At 31.5% G+C, this 23,163-nt stretch overlaps 1 long non-coding RNA gene across 2 annotated transcripts in view; it reads right to left on the bottom strand.

The window, feature by feature from the left end:
• Window positions 1-23,163, bottom strand: part of LOC116421267 — an 82,682-nt gene that overhangs the window by 14,204 nt on the left and 45,315 nt on the right. The window contains exon 2 of one of the 2 annotated variants that reach the window (XR_004231568.1): window positions 4,731-4,795. The exons of the other annotated variant lie outside the window; for it this stretch is intronic. This is a non-coding gene — a long non-coding RNA (uncharacterized LOC116421267). The remainder of the gene's footprint in view (window positions 1-4,730; window positions 4,796-23,163) is intronic. 2 annotated transcript variants of the gene reach the window in all.

The raw sequence follows: 23,163 nt of genomic DNA, 5'->3' as shown, positions 1-23,163 counted from the left end.
CTAGTGATTACTTAGCTGAAATGAAGGCTGGTTCAAAGACCTCCAGAAAATTAAGCAGAACATTACAATCAGGTGTCCTTAAGTTTAAGGTAATTGTAGTAGCCATGACAAAAAAAAGTGGAGCCAAGAGACTCACAGAAGAAACCATAAGGAGGTTTTTGGTTAGACGTATCTAAAACATTGGCTCCAAGTCTTCCATTGTTCTAACAGTGGTTGAAACTTGCTAAGGAAAAGATAATATAATCTCATTACTCTCAATCAATCATGCCAAACTGAGATAGGGACATTACTATAAAAAGAGTATATAGAAATAATATAAAAATGGCCCTTCAGAAAAAGTTCATTAAGATATTCATTTTGTAATGCCAAAAAAACTGAGCAAGACAAGAGATTAGAGACCAATTCAACAGTTTATTAAATGGAGAGAAATACTGGGACCAATGGATCCATGTTTGATCTCAGGGCTAGACGAGACTATCATCTCAAAGAGTCTAGCCCTGAAGTATCAGAGGGCAAGCCTTTTATAGGATAACAAGAACAAGGACACAATGGGTAGGTACCTGGGTGGGGATAACCTAATAATGGGGGAGGCCCCTAGGATGACACAATGGAGGGAAGTTATTGATATTCTAATGACATCTAAAATGGATAAACCTTTATCTTGTCAAACATTAAGATATAATATATATATATATATATATATATATGTAGATACAAAATCTTTATCTCAAACATTAAGAGGGAAAGATTATAACCTGAGGCAGAATAACTAAATAGGACAATTGGAGAAACTGGATCACGACATTAAAAAGGGAACTTTGGCACAAGAATTGGAGGGATGATGGCTCTTTGCAGCCATTCATAATAAATAGAAGAAATGAGAAAACATAAGATAACTTTAGCACAATGAAGAAATATTGTGAGATAAGAAAACCCAAGTATGAAACTCCAGGAAGGAAAAAAAAAAAAAACTCAATAACAATTATAAGAACAAGACTCTGTGAATAAATGTCATAAAAAATGAAGAGATATTCACCCCCTCAAATATAGATGTGAACTTATTGATTTGTATTTTCCTCTAATGATATAAGTTCTAAGCTATTCATGATTGAGCATCATATGTAATTCTTGTCAAAATTCTAAAAGTTCAATATATAGAATCTACCCTACAGGTCAGAACCATAATAGTCTTACTTTTATTACTAGAGAAATGTTAATAGATAATGCATTCTATTGGTCTGATATTCAAAAGTCTCATTGTGTGATCAGTGAGTCATTCAATTCCTTGCTGATATATTTTTACTATTTTTCTTCAAAGATTTTGCGTTGTATTTTGAAGGCAGACTACAGCTATCATGTGTCCCTCTTTTGTTTTGGTGTACCACTTATCATTAATTCCTCGGACAATATATTGTGTAGAATTTATGTTTCTGGAGAAGCTCAGGGTCATCAAGACTTTTTCAATTTCCTAAAGTTAAACTAGTCCAGAAGAAGAGATAGGGAATCAAACTAGAATTTTTGAGGCAAAAAAAAAGACCCATAAAAAACAATGATCTAAAACCAAAGGTATAAAAACTTTGGCAAAGTAATAGATGCTCAGGAAAATAAAATGGAAGACAACAAGTGGTTTGATGTTTTTAGAAGGGATATAATTTTTTTTAATTTTTCTAAGTAGCACAAAGTATAGAGGGACTGATTAGAATTGTATGATAATCACTAATGAGTACTAACCTTAGACTAATTTAGTTAGACATATCTGATACACTGATTCCAATTCTTCCACTATTCTAATAGTGATTGAGATTTGCCAGGGAAAAGATTATATCATTTCCTGGCTATAAATCAATCACGCCAAATTGAGATAGAGATATTATTATAAAGAGAGTATGAAGAAATAATATATAAAATGACACATCAGAAAAGGTTTATTAAGATATTTATTTTTAATATACAACAGATACAAGTATCCAGTAGCAACATTTAACAACAACAAATCTTTCAAATTACTATCTTTCCCAAACCGCTGTTTTCAAAAATGATGAAAATTATAGATGTAACTTCTCAATTTAATGAGGATCCCTGAGATTTCAGAGGTATTTTACCTCTAAAAATTTGTGTAAAGAGTGATTTTCTCAACTCATTATTTCTCAAAACATGAATGAGTTCATTATAACATGCAATGATCATGATTTTAAACCTAGAATAATATAGATAACAGATGACACCTAAAGATCTTTAATATCTTTGTTTAAAGTATTTTTTAATAAAAAATGAATTGTGGCTTGAGAACATCAATGGAGATATTTTAAAAGCCTGGGAAATTAAACTGGAGGAGAGGGAGACGTTCTGAAGTTTACACAAATGGTATTGTTGTGTTCAGAGATAAAGACAATTTGATTTATGTTCTAGAATACTTTTTAAAGAAGTCTGACCAGTAAACAACTCCGCAATACATCTTCTGTTTTTGAGACTTGAAATAAATGTGTTTAACATTACATATGAGGTTCTATTTATAGACTGAAGTCTGTGTAATATTGAATTATGGACTTAGCAAGTTACCTCTCCTGCTTGGCCAAAACTTGGCCAATATACATGCTTTATTTTGTTTTGTCAGTGTGAATCACTAGTCAAGGATACTCAGGAAATATGTAAGTGGAAGAAAGGTTTTGAAAAAAGTAATGCTGTTATTAGGTATTAGGTAATGATCACTATTTTTAAAACTCTTTATGTTTCACTGAAGCAATAATGTGACGCATAGACTCTATACTAAATGTCATAAAGTTTTCTTCCTCTGGAAAAATTTTACTTTGTATCTATACAAACACCAATGTGCTGAAATGATTCTCAAAATCAAGGATGAGTTATTGTGGGAAACAGGGAATATAAATTAGCAAACTGTTGAATGCAGAGCTTGTTTCACAATCTTATGAAAAATGATTTAACTTGTTAACAACTACATGCTTTGACTATAAATGTTATAAAAAGAAGTTCTTAACAACTTAATCTCCTTTATTCCAGTAAAACATCAAGACTTCTTTTGGATTTTCAAACGTATTATTAATTTGTGGACAACAATGACTTTGTCAAATTAGACAAACTATAAAATGGGAAGTTCTTCATTCCCCAAAACTGCAATCCACCTGCTTAATTTTTGCAGTGACTAAAGTGCTCCTTTCACATGTAAGGATCAAAAATGTTGGCCTTTGATTCTTTTGTGAGAATTCTTCTTGTGTATGAGAGAGAATTAATATCACAAGTTTGCTACTTTATTCTTCTGACAATGCCTCTAAGATTGGAATGGAGCCTTAAGTTTTCCATTTCATTTATCAACATTAATGACTCTGCTTGTTTTAAAGATCACTACTGCATTATGCATATTTTATGCCCAAGTCAGTGTTTCCATCTCCACTTTGCTTCCCTCTGTTTCTGACACAAATTTGTAGGAAGAACAACTTACATGAAAGCAGAAAACTTACTTTTGTTTTATGTTCCCTAAAGTCTTTTGAGCTCTGACTAGTGTCAGTTGAACAAAAATAATATAAATTTTCATGGGGAAAAAAGCAAGATAGAATCTATTCTTAGTTACTAAATAGTTTTGGGGAATAAAAAAAGAAAATAAAGTACAGTTTAGGGATTCTCTCCCCCCCCCTTTTTTAACCTCTCTAGCTCCTCTGAGAAATTTCTTTAAATAAATAACACTAAGGAGAAAAATCAACTTGTTTTGGTATTTCTTTATTAGTTTTTTCTATGTATATCTCTCTGTGCTTGCAGGACAGTGTGTGTGTGTGTGTGTGTGTGTGTGTGTGTGTGTGTGCAGTTAAAGGCTTCATATTTTCAGCTACCCTTTTTTTTCCCCTCCTAAGCTGTGTTGGCTTTTATTCAATTTATTATTTGTTGGATCCACTTAGAGATAGGCATGAGAGAGAAGAAAGAAGTAAACCTCAAAAGCTCTTTGACATTACAACCTTTCTTTGAGGATCTTGACTCAATCAACAGAGAATGACTGTGTATTCTCAAAGCTGAACAGGTAGGAAAAAGAAGAATAGGTTTAATGCCAAACTATGAAGTTCTATTAGATGTTTTACTGATAACTATCCACTAAGAAGTATATCCAAACCTCTTTTACTTCTTGTTTTGGCCTAAATATCAGTACTTTTCTGTCAAACTTTGTTTCTGTAGCAAACCTCAGTCCCTGGAAATATTCCCAAAACTTGGTTCCATGCTGACTTCACTTGGCTGTCTCTATAGCCATAATTGATATGTTCCAGGTGGCCTAGATTTAATCTAAAATTCTTAAGTCATTAAGATTTTTACTAAATGGCTATTTTGTCCTGATATTTAGATCCAAAATCCCATTCCAAATCTCAATGTATGCCCTTTTGAATCAACCAAAAAATTGGCAAAGCTATTTTGTTTGAATGATCCAGATGAATCATAGTCTTGTTTCTTCAATATAGGGTTAGTTATGATACTGCTAAGTCAGAATGTAGAAATTTATTCTACAAAACAAGTAAATGTTTTTTATTAAGGTTTTCATTAAACCATTGAGGTGTCCAACAAACTTCAAATTCCAAGGGCAGAATAATTACCACAACTCTCTTGCAATTCTTTATCCTATTGATCTCTTTTATAAAACTACTATAACTTTTAAAATCAGAATGTTTTCACCAATTGTTTTACACATATTACTCTTATCTCAGGTGGATGATGTTGCATGGTTTTTAACATACCTACTTTGTCTAAACTTTGGGCTTCACATGAGAAAGATGTTCTCCTTTGATTGACTGCATGTCTCCTTTAAAAAAAGATGAGAGTGAGACTAAGATTGTTCTATTTCTATTATTTTCCCCCAATTGCTCTATTCAGCCATTCCTAGCTGCTTGAATTGGTGAAAAGGAAAGCTTTTACTTCTGTGCATACCTCTCTTTTACCTTTTTTTTTTTTAATGGGCCTAAAGGTGTTTATTACTATATTGTTCTCAGTTGTAGGTAAAAAGAAGTAATTTTTGGAAACCTGGAATTCAAATCATAGTGACTTTGGAGCAAAGATTATAATGCAAATGCTGCAGATAGCCAATTTGGCAAGAAAACCCTGAAGGAGTTTTTGGATTTGAAACTGGTACTGTGCTCTAAAGGAACCAAATTAAGAGATAAATCTAATCCATTTTCTACCCAGAGAGACTGATTCAAGGAGAGGGAATTAGTCCTTCTATGTGCTATAGGATAAAGTTCTATGTTTGTTATTATACCTTGTTAAAAAAAACTTCCCATTTTAATAGTTCCACAGTGAGTTGCAATTATCTCAAAAATAAATAAAATCTCAATAATAATAAATAAATGTAGTCCTCACAGTTATTAGCAGAACAGACCACACATTGTTGATATTTAATGAGTATGTTTTGGTTGGATTTTGTAAAGAAATAAGAATTTTGTGAGTGTCCAGAATATTAAAATTTGTTAGTATAAGATCTGTATTTATTTGGTGGTGATGATGATGATGTTGATGACAGATTAAATGAACAGAAAACACAAATAAGAGACTAACATGGAATTGTAAGTGTATTGTAATTGTAAGTGAATTGTAAGTAATTCAATCAATGCAACCTAAAAGTCATCTTTTTGTTTAGTTTATTTTATTTAAGATTGAATCTTTCTATCTTACCCAGGCCAAAGTATAGTGCCTACTAGTGACCAAATCTCATTAATGATTGGCAAGGAAGATTTGATACTCTCTGCTTCAATCTGGACTAATTCACCCTTCCTCCAACACCTTGGTGCACTCCAGATCTCAGAGGTTCATCATATTTATATAGAACTTAATACATATATCATGTTGCACGTATCCCACTTTACCTCAAAATTCTAGATCTCAAGAGATTTATCACCTTCTTTCTATCTAATAGCAAGTATTCATGACTTTGCCCGGTCCATCCTTTTATCTTCAAAGAAGACTATGTTTAAACCATTTTTAGACTGTTGGGTTTCTATTGATTTTTTTTCAATCCTGAAGAAATATTATTGTCAGTAAATTGTTCATATTATATGTCTAAATTCTTCATTATTTTTTTTAAAAGTCTTTATCCTCCATCATTGTATTGGAGAATCTATTAACCATTATAAAATCTTAGAAAGATTATGAAGATTTTGTTAGGAAACTGAATAGTTTTGGGACACAGGTATTGCTTTTTTATATATCACTGCTACCAATAAATAGCAAAAATATCTTTTTAAAGGTGTTTTTTCTTTTCTTTCCCCTCCAAATTTTTGGGAGGAGAATGGTGAGGGAGAGAAATAAAAAGACTTTTTTATTATAAGCAAAATTAAATCGAATTTTTTTAAAAAAAATTACTAATGATCTCTTAAGTGCCAGATCTGTTAGTCATTTGTTAGTCCTAAACATTCTTGATCTATTCTTAATTTAGCATTTATATGCCACTTTGAAGTATATAGTTTTGCACATGTTATCATAATTAGTTCTTATAATAACCTAATAAAATAGTTGGTATCAAGAGGTTATTTTATAAATGAGGATTATAAATCTGAGAGCATAAGCAATTTGCTATAATAGCTATGTAATAGCTATAATGGCTAATAAGTATCTGAAGCAGGTTTTGAAAACAAGTCTTCCTAACTCCAATTCTAGAACTCTGCATTGTGAATAGAGGTAGGTATGTAGTGCAATGGATTTAGGTTTTGGAGGATCTGGATTCAAATTTGACTTTAGATACTTTTTAACCCTAGACAAACCACTTACCTTTGTCTGTCTCAATTCCTTAATATTTAAATCTTGCCAGTAGACATACATATATATATATATACTTTAAAGTGAGGATAATAATAACACAGGATTAAAGCACTAGACACAAATGTCTATGAAAGGGAAAATAAAGCAGGTGATCTTGCACAGCCCTTCCCCCCTTAAATCCAATTCACTTGCACATCATGACATCACTTCCCTGATGTCATAGTACTCTTCAAGAACAAAGGACAAACAACAATAAACTTTAAAGTGAGGATAATAATAACACAGGATTAAAGCACAGATCAAATGAGATAATATATGTAAAATGCTTTGAACTTTAAAGCAACATATAAATGCTAGTGATTATAATTATCCATTGAAATACCTTGCTACTTGCTGAATTTGTTATTATTTACCTCTCTCTTTTCCTGAATACTCTTTCCCATCTTGTTTTTTGAGGCTCATTTTTCCTGATTGATCTTCTGGCCCTCATCATCTATTGTCTAGATTATTAAAACAGATTCCTAATTGATCTTCCTATCCCAAAACTCAACACTCTATTCCATCACACACAATGTTCCTGAAATAATCTCTTTAACCAGGAACATGACCAGGTGACTCCCCAATATAATCAACTCCAGTAATTTCCTATTGCTTCTAAAATAAAATATAAACTAAGTTTAGCTTTTAAGTTTTTGCCAAGCTGTCTTCAATACATCTTTCCTGGCTCATCACACATTATTCCCCATCTTGGACTCTTCAATTCAGCCAATCTTTCTCTTTGCTCCTGATTCAAGAAGCTGTGTATCCCTTCTTTGAATTTTCACTAGCTGTCTTCCATGCCTAAAATTGAGCCTCTCCTTACTGTTGCAGAGGATCTATCTTCCTTTACAATGTAGCTCAAATATGATTTTCTGCATGAACTTTGTTCTGATAATTCTAACTGCTAGTGCCCTACTTCTCAAACTATTCTATTTAACAGCTTTGTAAATATCTAAAGAAATATAAATATTTAATTATATGTATATATATGAGTGTGTATAAACACATACGTGTATATACATACACATATAGCTTAATATAGAAACACATTACTTTATTTTTTATGCTTTACAAATGTTTTATGTTCTTGTTTCACCAATTAGAAAGTAAACTTATTTTAACTAGGGATTGTTTCATTCTTTGTAATTATGCATATCATCTACATCTAGCTAACACATAATGAGTGATTAACACCTAATAAGTTCTTAAGAAAGATTTTTTTATTGATTTTTGATTAATTTTTTTTTCTGTCCAAGCTCTAAATTGTGTGATCTTTATACAAATAGCAACAGCTGCATGTACCATTATATGTAGTACAGTATAGCTAAAAGCAACTATATTGGCATTGCCTCTAAAAGTCAAGTCAGGAGATATAAAAAGTTAATGAAATGATAGGTAGTTGCTAGAGACATAAATGTAGTCATACTAATAAATTTCTAAATAGTGAATTGGTAAAAGAACAAATAATGAAACAACTATTATATTCAACAGAATGACAGTAAGACATTATACCAAAATACATGTGTTTGACTAATACAATCTCTTAGTTGTAATATGTGGCAACACAAATTTACAAAATAGATGAGAGGATAATTTGATCTTTATATTTAAAAAATAAATCAATAAATTAACAAGGCTAAAAGAAGCACACAATAAAATTTGAAAACTAAATTATGAGTAAACTTCAAGCAGAAAAAAAAGCTGTTTTTCCCCATGGAGTTTTTTTAAGTTTCTGTCGACAAATAATGCCGATCAGCAGTTATTCTGCGATTTATCAGTTTACAAGAGAATTGCACAGAGATCTGAGGGCACAAGGAGCTTTGAGAGGGTTGCATATTCAGAATGCTTCAGTAGATCTTCTTGACTGGGAAATGGATTCTCTATTGACTATATAAAACTAACTCTCTTTGGATAGATAAATGAAACATTTTAAAAATTAACCAAATTGTCAACCATTAGTTCATTTTTGAGAGATAAGTAGAAAAAGAATTTGTTGGTTAGGAACCAAAGAGAGACAGAGAAAAAAAGAAGGAAAGGGAGAAAGGAAGAAAAGGAGATAAGCAAGAGAATAAATTGCACAAAACCAAAATGAAAACTTTCAATAGAAATGCAGAAAGAAATCTGCACAAGAGTCAACAATTTTGTCCAGAACAAAGCTAAGAATATAAAGAATATCAATAAATATGACAGGTCATTGAGAGAGAGGTCACATGTACTAAACTATCCATAGGAATATAATTTTGTTGGAGCAAAGATCTGGAAACAAATTATCCACTGACTGATTATGTCATTAAGTAACACCAAAATTCAGGTCAAATAAATGAACTTTTATTTTCATATGATTGATATTAGTTAAATAATTTATTAAGATTTCTGTTTAAAATGAAGAATGATTTATCATAGACTGTGTTTTTGTATGTATGTGTCAGACAACTTTTTTGCTAAGATTTAATTTAAACTTTGTAACAATTCTTGTTAGTGATGTTACCATATATTCTTTTTTCTTAGCTTTATCTTTACCTGCTTTAGAAAACAGGGCTTTATTTGGTTTATTAAGTTGATTTAATAAAGCACGTTTCAAGTTTCTTTGGTATTCTATAAATAAATTTCTCCAGAACTGGACTATTTACTATATTTTTTATTAATTTGAATATTGTATAATTTTAATATTGTGTATAATATTACTTTATCTTTGAATTCTAAGTTTTGGATAGCATACAATTATGATGATGAATTGCTAAACTCAACTTTGCTAGAATTGATAATTGTTTCAACCAATTTTAATTTATTCTCTAAATATGTCATCATCATATCTACAGTGATAGTTTTGTTTTGTCATGACTATTCTCATTTCTTTAATTTCTTTTTTTACTCTTATTGCTATAGTAAGCATAACAAATAAAACATTAAATTTTGGAGACAATAATAGACATATTTGCTTCATACCTAATCTTATTGGGAAGACTTCAAGTTTATCCCCACAACAGATAGTGCTTGTTTTTTGGTTTTAAACAGACACTACTTATTATTTTAAGAAATACTTCATTTATTGATAATTTCTATTTTATTTTTAATAGTAATGAGTTTTTGGGACACTGATACATTGTTGGTGGAATTGTGAATACATCCAACTATTCTGAAGAGCAATTTGGAACTATGCTCAAAAAGTTATCAAACTGGGCATACCCTTTGATCCTGCAGTGTTACTACTGGGCTTATATCCCAAAGAGATTTTAAAGAAGGGAAAGGGCTCAGTATATGCAAGAATGTTTGTGGCAGCCCTCTTTGTAGTGTCCAGAAACTGGAAACTGAGTGGATGCTCATCAATTGGAGAATGGCTGAATAAATTGTGGTGTATGAATATTATGGAATATTATTGTTCTGTAAGAAATGACCAGCAGGATGATTTCAGAAGGACCTGGAGAGACTTACATGAATTGATGCTGAGTGAAATGAGCAAGATCAGAAGATCATTATATACTTCAACAACAATACTATATGATGATCAATTCTGATAGATGTAGCCCTCTTGAACAATGAGATGAACCAAATCAGTTCCAATAGAGCAGTAATGAACTGAACCAGCTACACCCAGCAAAATAACTCTGGGACTATGAACCACTACATAGAATTCCCAATCCCTCTATTTTTGTCCACCTGCATTTTTGATTTTCTTCACAGGCTAATTGTACATTATTTCAAAGTCTGATTCTTTTTGTACAGAAAAATAACTATTTAGACATGTATACATATATTGTATTTAACTTATACTTTAACATATTTAACATATATTGGTCAACCTGACATCTGGGGGAAGGGTTGGGGAGAAGGAGGGGAAAAGATGGAACAAAAGGTTTTGCAATTGTCAATGCTGAAAAATACCCATGCATATATCTTATAAATAAAAAGCTATAATAAAAATTAAATTAAAAAAAATAGTAATTTCTTTTTGCTTTTCTGCTTTTATTGACATAATCATACAATTTGTTTTTGTTCTTGATTTGATATGATCAATTATGTTGTTAGTTTTCCTAGTATTGAACCAGCTTTTCATTTTGGGAGTAAATCCCACCCAGTTATAGTGTCTGAGCCATATAACATATTGCTATAATCACTATGCTAGTATTTTATTTAAATTTTCATTAATTTATTTACTTTATTTATTGATTTAAAATATTTAAGGAAATTTATCTTCCCTTCTTTAGCTGATGCATGTGTTTAAAGATGTACATTTTTCCTTAAATACTTTTTTGATAGTACTTAGAGTCCCACAAATTTTAAAATGCCACATTGTCATTCTCTTTAATGAAATTATTTTCATGACTTGTTTTTGACACAATTATTTTTTAGAATTAAATTATTTAGTTTCCATTTTTTTATCTTTGCTGCTACAGCACTCTTTGTCTAACATAATGTACTCTGAAATTGGTGCATTTGGTCAGCCTTTCATAACTTGGTTTTTGAGATTTATGTCTCTAGGGGCGGAGCCAAGATGGCAGGTAGGACACACATCTCATCAATTCCAATTAATTAGCACCTTTATTAAAACATAAACATTTATATTAACAAAAAAGTTCTTTAAGAAATTTGATAAGAAAATATAATTATATGTTATATATATTATATAATTATATGTTATATGTATCATGAATTATAATCTAAGTTCAAGGGGGTAAATCTATATAATTCATTATTACCTTGACTCAACAGATTTCATTTCATCCCCATCTTATTTGGAATAATGAATTTACTTATTACTTTCATGTTCATGTAGGATCAACTATTTGTTTTAATCTGATGCATTGTTTTGATAATATATATCTTTCATTCAAGATACACAACCAGATCAATATTTTATTTTTATTATCTTCTCCTCCCTTACTCAAATGGAAAAATACTGCCAGTAATTTGGAGCCAAACTATTATAGAACCTATACAACTATTAAAATTAAGCCTTCTTTTTCCAAGAAGAAATATAAGTTGGAGACTGGTAATGCAAGTGCTCAAAAACAATTCAGGCTATTGAACCATAAAATTGATGACATGAAGATTTTTGCCTAAAAACATCTAAGATAAAATTACAAAAGCACATTCTAGTTAACAACATTGAGAGCAAATACCAATCCAGCCCATGTCTTGCAATATCATTAGCAATATGACTTGGCAGTAGAAGTTAATGGTACATAAAATCAATATATTCATGAAATCCAATGATGAATCACTAAGAAAAACTGATACCTAATGGTAAATTATGTCATAGCTGAACTGAAGCTGTAGAATTATATTTTCTTTTTCAGAACTGATTTTTTACTCTTTTCTTTTTAAAAGAAATACCATTCCTTTCTAGGGATTACTCCTCTGCTATGGACAGCTTATTGTAAGTACATATTACCCAAAAAACAAATTAACATATTGATCATATCTGAAAAAGGTGCATACAGTCATGATCATCATGCCCACTGCTCTCTTGTTCCTGCTAGCTTTGTTCTGTCGGAACATTTAAATCTTTACAACTTTCTTGGCATTCCTCATAGCTATACTTCATAGGCCCCAGTGAATGAACATCCACTTTTCTTTCAGTTCTTTCCTATCACAAAAAAGTTATGATAAAAATATTTATGCATAAAGGGAATCTTTCCCTCTCTTGTAAATAAATTGTGAAGGATCTAGGAAAGAATATTTTTGCTTTGTTCCCACAGTGTAATAATGCTTTGCATATGCATATGCATATTAACCTTCAGTAATAGGAATATCAATTCCATGAAAAACTAAACTATATTTTATTAGGATAAAAAATAAATTTTCAATTAATACTGCTCTAATATGACCATATTAATCTCTATCAACTTCTCATTTTGAATAAAAGACACTAAATATAATAGTATTAATTAATGAATCCAATAATATGCTAATGGAAATTATATGTTCACAAATAAATAACAAAATACAATAATAATCAAATATTCTACTGGAAAGAGAGAAACAGAAATAGAGACAGAGACAGAGGTAGGACCCAGAAAATGTTTTTCTGTGGTGGAAACCAAAAATGAAACATCATCATGCAAATATATTAGAACTAAATCCACAACAGCAGTCATTTTAAAATAATTTTTGAAACATTAGAACATTCACTAATTAGATTGGGCATATCATTAAGGACCATACAAAGGAGAATTCTGGCTGTGTCTTTTATCATAGGCTAGAATAGGGTTTGACACAAGTGTATCCAGATGGGAAACAGAAGGAGCAGTAGGAATCTTTTTTCCACAAATGTTCCAATATACTCTATGTTCTATAAAAATCTACAGTTTTTGGTGCTAACTATTCAGATTTTTGAAGCACTTTCCCATATATTGAAGTGTATTGATACTATAGTCATACTATTTTATTAAAATAACACAAAATTCTAGATTTACAACAGTAAACAGTTTTCATCTCAACTTGATTGTTGTTTATATAATGGTTCATATTCTATTCTTTTAGACGTTTGTTATGAAAACAGGACACAAAATATCTCCACATACCCCTATATTTCCTACACTTGTAAAAATGTTTTCCCTTAAATGTCTAAATTTCAATAATATGTGGAACCTCCAGATGAGGAAACTTCCCCTATCAATGTGGCTTTAAGAATCTTTTTTTTTCTTCTTTTTCTTCTTTTGGAGAAGCAAACTGTGTTAAATGATTTACCCAAATTACACAATCAATAAATGTTGTGTCTGATGCTGGATTCAAATTTAGGTCCTCCTAACTTCACAATCAGTGCTTTTCCCACCGTACCACTGAACTGTCCCTGTATTTTTAGATTCCTTACCATGTATAGTATCTAAGAATCATCTAGAGAGCCAAGAGAGGTTACTTGTCTACACTCACTATGTCAAAGAATCAGGATATGTTATGGACCAGAACTTGAAACAATGTGCTAAGTCAGTGGAATTGATAGAGACAATAGTTATCTAATTTAGCATGGTGCTTAATAGTTCTCTAGTTCAGTACATGTACTTATTATAGTTTTGCAAGATTCACACCTTTAAGAGAGCATATATAAGCTAGGATCCTCAACTGGATTCAGTCTGGGAGATTGAGAAGCCAGAGAAGGCAGCAGGAGCTTAAACTCTCGGAACCAAGGAGGGAAATAGGCCTCTAAGAAAGCTAACTGGGCCATAGGAAAGGAGACAAGATGTGGAAAGAGACAATAAAGGATTTGGACTTTAACTCCTGGCTGCACTTGTGGTGATTATTGAATTGAAAGTAAGGCTGTTCCCATAAGCCTCCAAGAAATCTGCTCCTAGAGAACATTACATTTTAGAGAAGAATATTACAAGGATAGAATTCAGATGTTCCTGATTTTGATGCTAGCCTTGCCTATCCACTTTACAATGTGGCCAAATTATACAAGAAGTTTAGCCTAGCATTTTCCAGTTTTTAATCTGTAGTGATTATATTATCAATCATAACAATATAAATGACTCATCATTTTGACATTTTCTAACTGCTTTATATTGTTTTTTGACTACCTCCAACATCTCTGTTATATTTTTACTTAAATCTTCAAAGCCTTAAAGAGCTTTGGGATCTTGTCAGTGTGAATACTCTAACAGGCAGTAAGGATCTCCATCCATCTACAACATAAGTTCTTTCTGATGTCATTATCAGTATACCCTTACCATGCTTGAAGAATTCTGCTGGATCTTTAAATATCTTAAAGGTAAGAATAAAGGACTGTTATCTATTTTCTTTCATTAAATAAACAGCACATTACTCTTCTGTCTGTACATGATCATTACTTTTCTCACAGGTTGTACAAAGTTTGAACTAGAATGAATTCTGGATTTTATCAATTTTTACAGATTTATCTTACAAATAAGGAAACCAAAGCTAAAAATATATGGAATATAAAATGGCTACTATGGACATTTCTATAGGACATCATCATTGTTAATATTACATTGTTTAACAAAGTTCATAACTGATGTATCTAAAAGTTTTTTGGTCACAATCAATTTTGAGTCTTTTAGGATTATGACATTCCATATCTTCTGGCTATACCATATCACATGAGGATAGTAAACTTAAAATACCAATTTTAGGGTAACTGTGATTATGGAAAAGTACTGTGCAGTTTCTCTGTTGACCTTCTAGTACTCTATTTGAGGTCAGATTGTTTTTTACTTGTATCTATCTAATCCATCAGATTATATATGAAGAAACTAACTGGACAGTTAATTCTGCCACGTCTAACAATCTATATGGTATACATTTTTCATACATCTTGTTATCTTATCTTAGTAGTAAAAGTGGATTGTTCTGAATTCTTTTTTTTTTTTTTTTTGCTTGCATCTAATCCATCAGATTATATAAGAAGAAACTAACCGGACAGTTAATTCTGCCATGTGTAACAATCTATATGGTATACATTTTTCATACACCTTGTTATCTTATTGAAAATAATAGAAGTGAATTGTTCTGAATTATTTTAGATTTTCTTGAAGAGACTTTTAAATCATTTTTATGATTTAAGCAATTGATGTGTTATCTACAAATAAAGTGTTTAAAGAAACTCACTTGCATAAGGAAAGCCTGCTTTAAAAACTGTATATAGCATGACACCAATGAGTATCTTAGATGAATATGAAGTTTTAAATTATTTCAATGATCAAGTGATATCTACTATAAAATAGTGTGTGACTTTGACATATGAGATATCTGGTATGATGACATTAGGAAGCTCAGATACCAGAGATAAATTGGGTGCATGTATATGTCTGAATAAAATATCATTTTAAAGATGAGGAAGCTAAAGGGCAGAAAGGTAAAATTATGTAACTAACAATACATAGGATATAAATGACATATCTGGAAATCATGCATTGGTCCTCTGATCTCAAAGCCAATACATGTCCATATTTAACCACGTCTAAATCCGTATCTATATATTTATATATCTGGGTGTATGTATAGATAGATATATAGATGATAAAAGAAAATTTTAATTATATCAAATTAAAAAGCCGTTGTACAAACAAAACTAATGCAAATAAGATTAGAAGGGAAGCAACAAACTGGGAAAACATTTTCACAGTTAAAGGTTCTGATAAAGGCCTCATTTCCAAAATACATAGAGAATTGACTCTTAATTTATAAGAAATCAAGCCATTCTCCAATTGATAAATGGTCAAAGGATATGAACAATTTTCAGATGATGAAATTGAAACTATTTCCACTCATATGAAAGAGTGTTCCAAATCATTATTGATCAGAGAAATGCAAATTAAGACAACCCTGAGATACCACTACACACCTGTCAGATTGGCTAAGATGACAGGAAAAAATAATGATGAATCTTCGAAGGGATGCGGGAAAACTGGGACCCTGATGCATTGTTGGTGGAGTTGTGAATGAATCCAACCATTCTGGAGAGCAATCTGGAATTATGTCCAAAAAGTTCTCAAACTGTGCATACCCTTTGATCCAGCAGTGCTACTACTGGGCTTATATCCCAAAGAGATACTAAAGAAGGGAAAAGGACCTTTATGTGCCAAAATGTTTGTGGCAGCCCTGTTTGTAGTGGCTAGAAGCTGGAAAATGAATGGATGCCCATCAATTGGAGAATGTTTGGGTAAATTGTGGTATATGAATGTTATGGAATATTATTGTTCTGTAAGAAATGACCAGCAAGATGAATACAGAGAGGCTTGGAGAGACTTACATGAACTGATGCTAAGTGAAATGAGCAGAACCAGGAGATCATTATATACTTCAACAATGATACTATATGAGGATGTATTCTAATGGAAGTAGATTTCTTCAACAAAGAGAAGATTTAATTCAGTTCCAATTGATCAGTGATGGACAGAAGCAGCTACACCCAAAGAAAGAACACTGGGAAATGAATGTAAACTGTTTGCATTTTTGTTTTTCTTCCCGGGTTATTTTACCTTCTGAATCCAATTCTTCCTGTGCAACAAGAGAACTGTTCGGTTCTGCACACATATATTATATGTAGGATATACTGTGCCATATTTAACATGTATAGGACTGCTTGCCATCTAGGGGAGGGGGTGGAGGGAGGGAGGGGAAAAGTCGGAACAGAAGTGAGTGCAAGGGATAATGTTGTAAAAAATTACTCAGGATTGGGTTCTGTCAATAAAAAGTTATAACTATTTTTAAAAAATATAAAAAAACACATCTAATGAAAAAAAGATAGCTTTCTTTTAAAAAAAGAAGTTGAATGACTACAGATAATTAGATAAAAGAATTTCAGAATTCATGAATATAGATGTGGGACACTTCTAAATGAAGGCAAGATGCATTATGACCATTGCAATGTGTAGTGAGGTGGAAGATTAGATCATGGAAAATTAATAAATTAAGATATTATAGAGTTTGAAAGAGTATGAATATTTATATTTTCAAATTCCCTTTTTTGACAGTAGAAGTTAGCAAGGAGAAAAAGATTTTGAGACAGAAAACAAACTCATTGTGCAAGGAAGATGAATATGCTAGATGGTTATAGATAACAGATACCAGAATATTGTCAGATTGATAAATTTTGATTGAATGCATCTTAGAGGAAAAGAGATTATTACATGATATTAGTAGAAGGAGAGACTAGAAATAATATCTAGGAGCTAAAATTATTCCAAGTCTTCAACCATGAGCAGGAACTGAGCATATGAATAAAAAGTCAAGGTAGCTATAATATCAGAAGGAAGTCAGGTTTCAATACAAAAAGATGGAAGATGTGAGAAAGGAAGAGTTTTAAAATGAAGTTTGATTTTTTTTTACAACAGGTCTAAAGACATTACAGAGAGTATAATGGAATAACTTGTTAACTTTAAATTTGAATATTTTAAAGGATGGCTTTGAAGGAAATGGGAAAGTAGTAGTGGTCAGTTTCAGTAGAGAATGGGTTTTGAATAGTGGTAACTGAGAATACAGAAGCCATTAGTTTGGAGTATGAATGATAGCATGGAAGTGTCCATCACTGAAGAATGAGTTTAGGTAGGCTGTATGTTTATTGTGGTAGTCACAGACCAAGTTGTCCCAGAGACAATAAAAAAGCAAGGGGAGTTAGTTGGTTTTGCAGTGAAGGACACAAAGAAAAACTCTAAATAGTAAAGTTCTTTAGGGGTTAATCAATGTGTTTTTAATTTGTTGGAGATTAGATGAAACTCTGTCTTCAGATCTTGCAGTTACCTTTAATTACTGTATATATAGTACATAGTTCCTTTCATTTGATATTTAGGGGTTGAAGTTTGCAGAAATCAACAATTCAACAGCTTCTTGCTTAGAGGTTTCTTTGCTAACAATGAGAGTGATGCAAAAATAAATACTAAAGCTAACAAATAGAAGAATTCCCTGAAGAAGCAAAATTGGCCAAAATGAAAAAGGAGGTATAAAAACTCAATGAGGAAAATAATTCCTTAAAAAATTAGAATTGAGCTACCCTTTGACCTAGCTGTGCCATTATTGAGTTTGTATGCCAAGGATATCATAAAGGAGGAAAATTGATCCACATGTGTGAAAATATTTGTAGCAGCTCTTTTTGTAGTAGCATTAAATTGGAAAATGTGGAGATACTTATTAATAAAGGAATATCTACACAAGAAATGGTATGGAAAGGTAATGGAATATTATTTTTCTGTAAAAATGATGTAAAAATTTTTTTTCTGTAAAAAAAAAAAAGCTGATGTAAGAAAGGTCTAGAAATATTTACATGAACTGATGCTGAGCAAAACAAGCAGAACCAAGAATACATTGCACAAAGTAATAGCAAGAATGTGCAGTGATAAACAATGAAAGACTTGGTTCTTAATGGTTCAGTGATCCAAGACCATCCCAATAAACTTTAGATAAAAAATATCTCTGCATCCAGAAAAAGAATGATGAAGATTAAATGTGAGTCAATACATGCTGTTTGCTTCTTATCTCTGTTTTTTTTTCTTCTCCCATAATTTTTCTTCTTGTTCTGATATTTTTCTCCCAACTTCATTCATAAGGCAATGTGAAAAACTAAATTAATTAAAAAAACAAATTAAACATTTAAAAAACTAAATTAAATTTTTAAAAAAGAATCAGGAAAGATCTTAATGTTGGAGATGTTATTTCTGAGAGATGACATTTCAGTTTTGTATTGAGGGAAAATGGAATCTAATATCAAGTAAATGAGGGAATGCATTCTAGTCATGGATGGGGGTAGGAAAGAGAGGGAGAGAGAGAGATGCTATATATTTATAGATATGCCTACATAAATATATATAGCACATATGCTATGTAAATATTATTCCTATTCTCAATAATAATAGCATTTATATAGCACTTTAATACTGGCAAAGCACTTTAAAAATATCACATTTCATTCTGAGAGGCATTATTATCCTTTATGATTCCCATTTTACATATGAAAAAAACTGAAACAAACAGAAGCTGAATAAGTTGCCTAGGTTCACAATTAAATGTCTGAGGCAAGATTTGAACTAAAGTTTTTCTGACTCCAGGCACATTAGTCTATCCACTATCCCACCAAGATGTTAAATTTCTGACCTTGATCTATCTACTCACCTATAGCACAAAACAGTTCTCAACAGTACATACCGTTACCCTGCCCCATTTTTCCTATTTCCATGTCTGATCTAAAGAATACATTAAATTTTTATGTCCAAGAATTTTGTATTACTGCAAATATGTTCCTTGAGTATAACTCAACTAACAAAATTATTAAAAAATTTTATCTCATAATTTGATAGGGAGTTGCTCTCCCATGCTTAGTGAATATACACAACAAAGCTCGCTTTAAATTTAGGTTCTAACAAGACTTTTTTTTCATTCCACACCCCAACTTTGTTTCTTTCTTATTCTCATGTAGTATATGTAGAACAGAAAGTAAATGCAATTTATATAATGTCAACAATCCTGTGAAACAGCCTTGAAGACTATAAGAACAAGGTACCTGGAGACTGAGCAAAAGCAGTAGAATAAAAATTGGAAGATGAAGGTTAGTAGAAATGCTCCTAAGAAATTCTGAACTATATCTGCACTTCTTTCTTATTCTGCATTTTTGATTTAGTATGTTGCATCTCCTGAAGTATTATTTCCCTATATACATCCTTTTTCTATCACTCTTCTTCTCCCTACTTAACAGTTCTCAGTGAATACACTGCCATCTTCATAGAAAGTATTATTCACACAGATGAAATCACTTGATTCTTGTAATATTTGGATAGTCATTTCAGTCATGTCCAACTCTTTGTGACCCCATATAATGTTTTCTTGGAAAGAATACTAAAATGTTTTGCCATTTCCTTATCCAGGTCATTTTATAGAAGAAGAAACTGAGGTAAACAGGGTTATGTGACTTGGCTAAGATCACATAGACAGTAATTATCTGAAGCCAGATTTGAATTTAGAGAGATGTCTTCCTGTCTGTGCCTACAATCTATCTACTGCACTACTTAACTATCCCTAGCTTTTCATGGTCACATAGCTAAATTATATGAGAACCTGGCCTGGATCAAAGGTCTTCTAATATCTTATCCAATACTCTTTTTTAAAATCACAGCAAATTCACTATATTCTACCTGGTATCATTATTTGTTTTCCTCATTTGTAAAACAGGAATATTTCTTAACTGAACACTTTTGGGGCTTTTGAGCTTAGGCTATTTATTCATTTTCCTATTGTAGAGAATTCTAATATTCAATTCATAAAGAATATAGTTTCTGTTTTATATATCTATTTTTTGAGTTTTTTCTCGAATAAACTTATATAATTGTTTATTTGGAATTATTTTTAATTTTAATTTTAGCTTTGTTGGAATCTGGTCTGCTCAATACATAATTCAAACACATAATTGTTATTTGGATTAGTTAGATTGGATATCTTTTACCCTAAGCCAAAATTCTCATATATTTGCAGTTGAGCGCTCTTCAGTATAAACCATTTTATAATTTAATGCATAGAGCTGTAATGATTCCATGCCAGAAAAATTCACATATCAGGTAAGATATGGGAAAAAAAGCAAATCTTTTTCCTCACAACACAAAAATTCAGGGATATATAATGAGATAAATTCCAATCTATATACCACAAAAGTAATTACCCATCCATAAATTACCGTAATGAAGGCCAGCATGGACTTGTGATGTGATCAAGAAACCAGGGTTAAATGGCATTTGGGGTGCCAACTTCAGGATTGCCATAAGCTTGTCATTTAACCTTTCTGTTGCCACCTGTAAAATGAGCTTGATATTCACTAACCTCACTGGCATGGAAATTATTCAGATGGATGCTTAATGGGTTTATTAATGATTACAAACTATCTTTATAAGTACATTTGCATAATTTATTAAATGTTTTATGAAAAATAATTATGTCAATAATCCTATTTTTTTATCCCAAGAAACAATGAAGCAGAGAAACTTATTTTCTGGAAAATTTACCTTATTTATTCTACCTTGTGACTGAGTAAGGAAAAATATCTCTCCCAAAAATCAGTCATAAGAAAGGTATGACTTTTTTCATAGAATCTATGATTTGGGAAGAACTTCAGAGGACATGTCTTCCAAACCATACTTAACTATGAATTCCCTTCACAAAATCACTAATAAGTGGTCATCATACTTCTGTTTGAAAAATTCCAGTAATGAGTAACTCACTACTTTTCAAAGCAGACTATTTTTTACATTGGTCTTATTATTATTTTTTTTTTATGTTGAGTTGACATTTTTCCCACCTATTGTTCTTGGTTTGGGCTTGTAGATCCAATGTTAACAATTCTAACTCCACTCCAATATGAGGCCTTCAAATATATCAACACAGTCACTATGTTTTTGAAGCTTCTTTAATTATCTTCTTTTTCAGATTAGATATGATCTCAAAGACCTTTACCACCTTGATTATTAATCTTTGGATACAATTCATTTTGGCAATATTAAGAAAGTCTAATAGGTGGAAGAATGAAAAGAGTGCTGGGTCTAGAGTCCGGAAAGCATGAGTTCAAATTTAAACTCATATTTATGAGTTCAAATCCTGTTTTAGATACTTCACTAGTTATATAACTGCAGGTAAATCAATTAACTCTGTCTCAGTTTTTCATTATTAAAATGTATCTTTTACAACAAAATAACAAAAAGGGTTGTGAAGAGTCAGACAAAAATGAAAAATTATTCCAAACAATAAAGATATATACAGCGTGGTTTAAAAAGAGAGATGATTGATACTCATAATAAAGTTTGAGAATATATATTTAATACTATATAAAATCTTAATTTCATCTTTATAGTTTTCCTCTCCACCATTATATAGCAGATACTTTATGTCTTAATAATTGATTTGAAAATGGCATCACTTTGTATCTTAACCTTTGTATATATGGGAGTCCTTTGCTTAATTAGACTCACTCTTGGATGACAAACATTGTTAGGGACAAGGAAAGGTCAAATTCAGTGCATCCAAGAGGTTGAACTTGAGAGCCACGGAAATAACTTCTGTGTGCTGGAAGAGACTTTATCACAGGTGGAAACTTTTAGCCACATTGAAGTAGCTTCGTATCTGGAGACATCTCCCTTTCTGATTGGCTGTGCATGTGACCTCACAGACCCTACTTAATTAAGCTCTATGCAGGAGGAGGTCTGTCTCTTTAATGTGGGAGTAGCTGAGAGGTGGGAAGTAGGTTGTGAAAACATGGGTGTTGACCTGGAAGTCAACAAGAGATCAGGGCAGAATGTAAACATGTGAATAAAAGACATTAAGCTCACACATGGCTGTTCTTGAGCATGCTACCAGTTTTTAAACTACAGTTTGTGAAATTGTAGCCAGAGTAAAGATCTCAGAACGAGGTAAACTGAGTAAAATTGGTTTATACACTGCAAAATATAGTGGTCAGAGGTTTCTTTGAGGGCCTGGGAATTAGGAGAGACTAGCAATATGAAAAATACAGAGTTGCACTAGGGTGTTCACAAATGAAGTGAATGCCCAAGGTCAAGCAATTTATTTTTCAAAACATGAACACTCCTCCCAATTATGGCTGATGTATTGCAAAACCCTTTCCTAAAATACAAGTAGTTAAAGGATACGAACAGACCATTTGCAAAGACAGAAATGTAAACTACCATCATAATAAGTATGTGAAAAATTATTCAAAATCACAACCACAGTGTTTAAAATAAGAGAAATACAAATCAATACTTCTCTGAAGTGCCATCTCACACCTTATCAAATAGATATGGCAAAAGATTGGAAAAGTTAAGGTAGGGAAGGATGTAAAAGACAGAAACACTAACTTCTAGTCTTTGAAGAGTCCCATCATTATGGAACACAATTTGACATTTAGTCAAAAAACCTTATAATCTACATATAAACTTTGATCTAGAAATCCCA

This window comes from Sarcophilus harrisii, chromosome 1, assembly GCF_902635505.1.
Source record: "Sarcophilus harrisii chromosome 1, mSarHar1.11, whole genome shotgun sequence".
Lineage (NCBI taxonomy): Eukaryota > Metazoa > Chordata > Mammalia > Dasyuromorphia > Dasyuridae > Sarcophilus > Sarcophilus harrisii.
The sequence above is the reverse complement of the archived record's forward strand: the minus strand, read 5'-3'. Positions and strand labels throughout refer to the sequence as shown.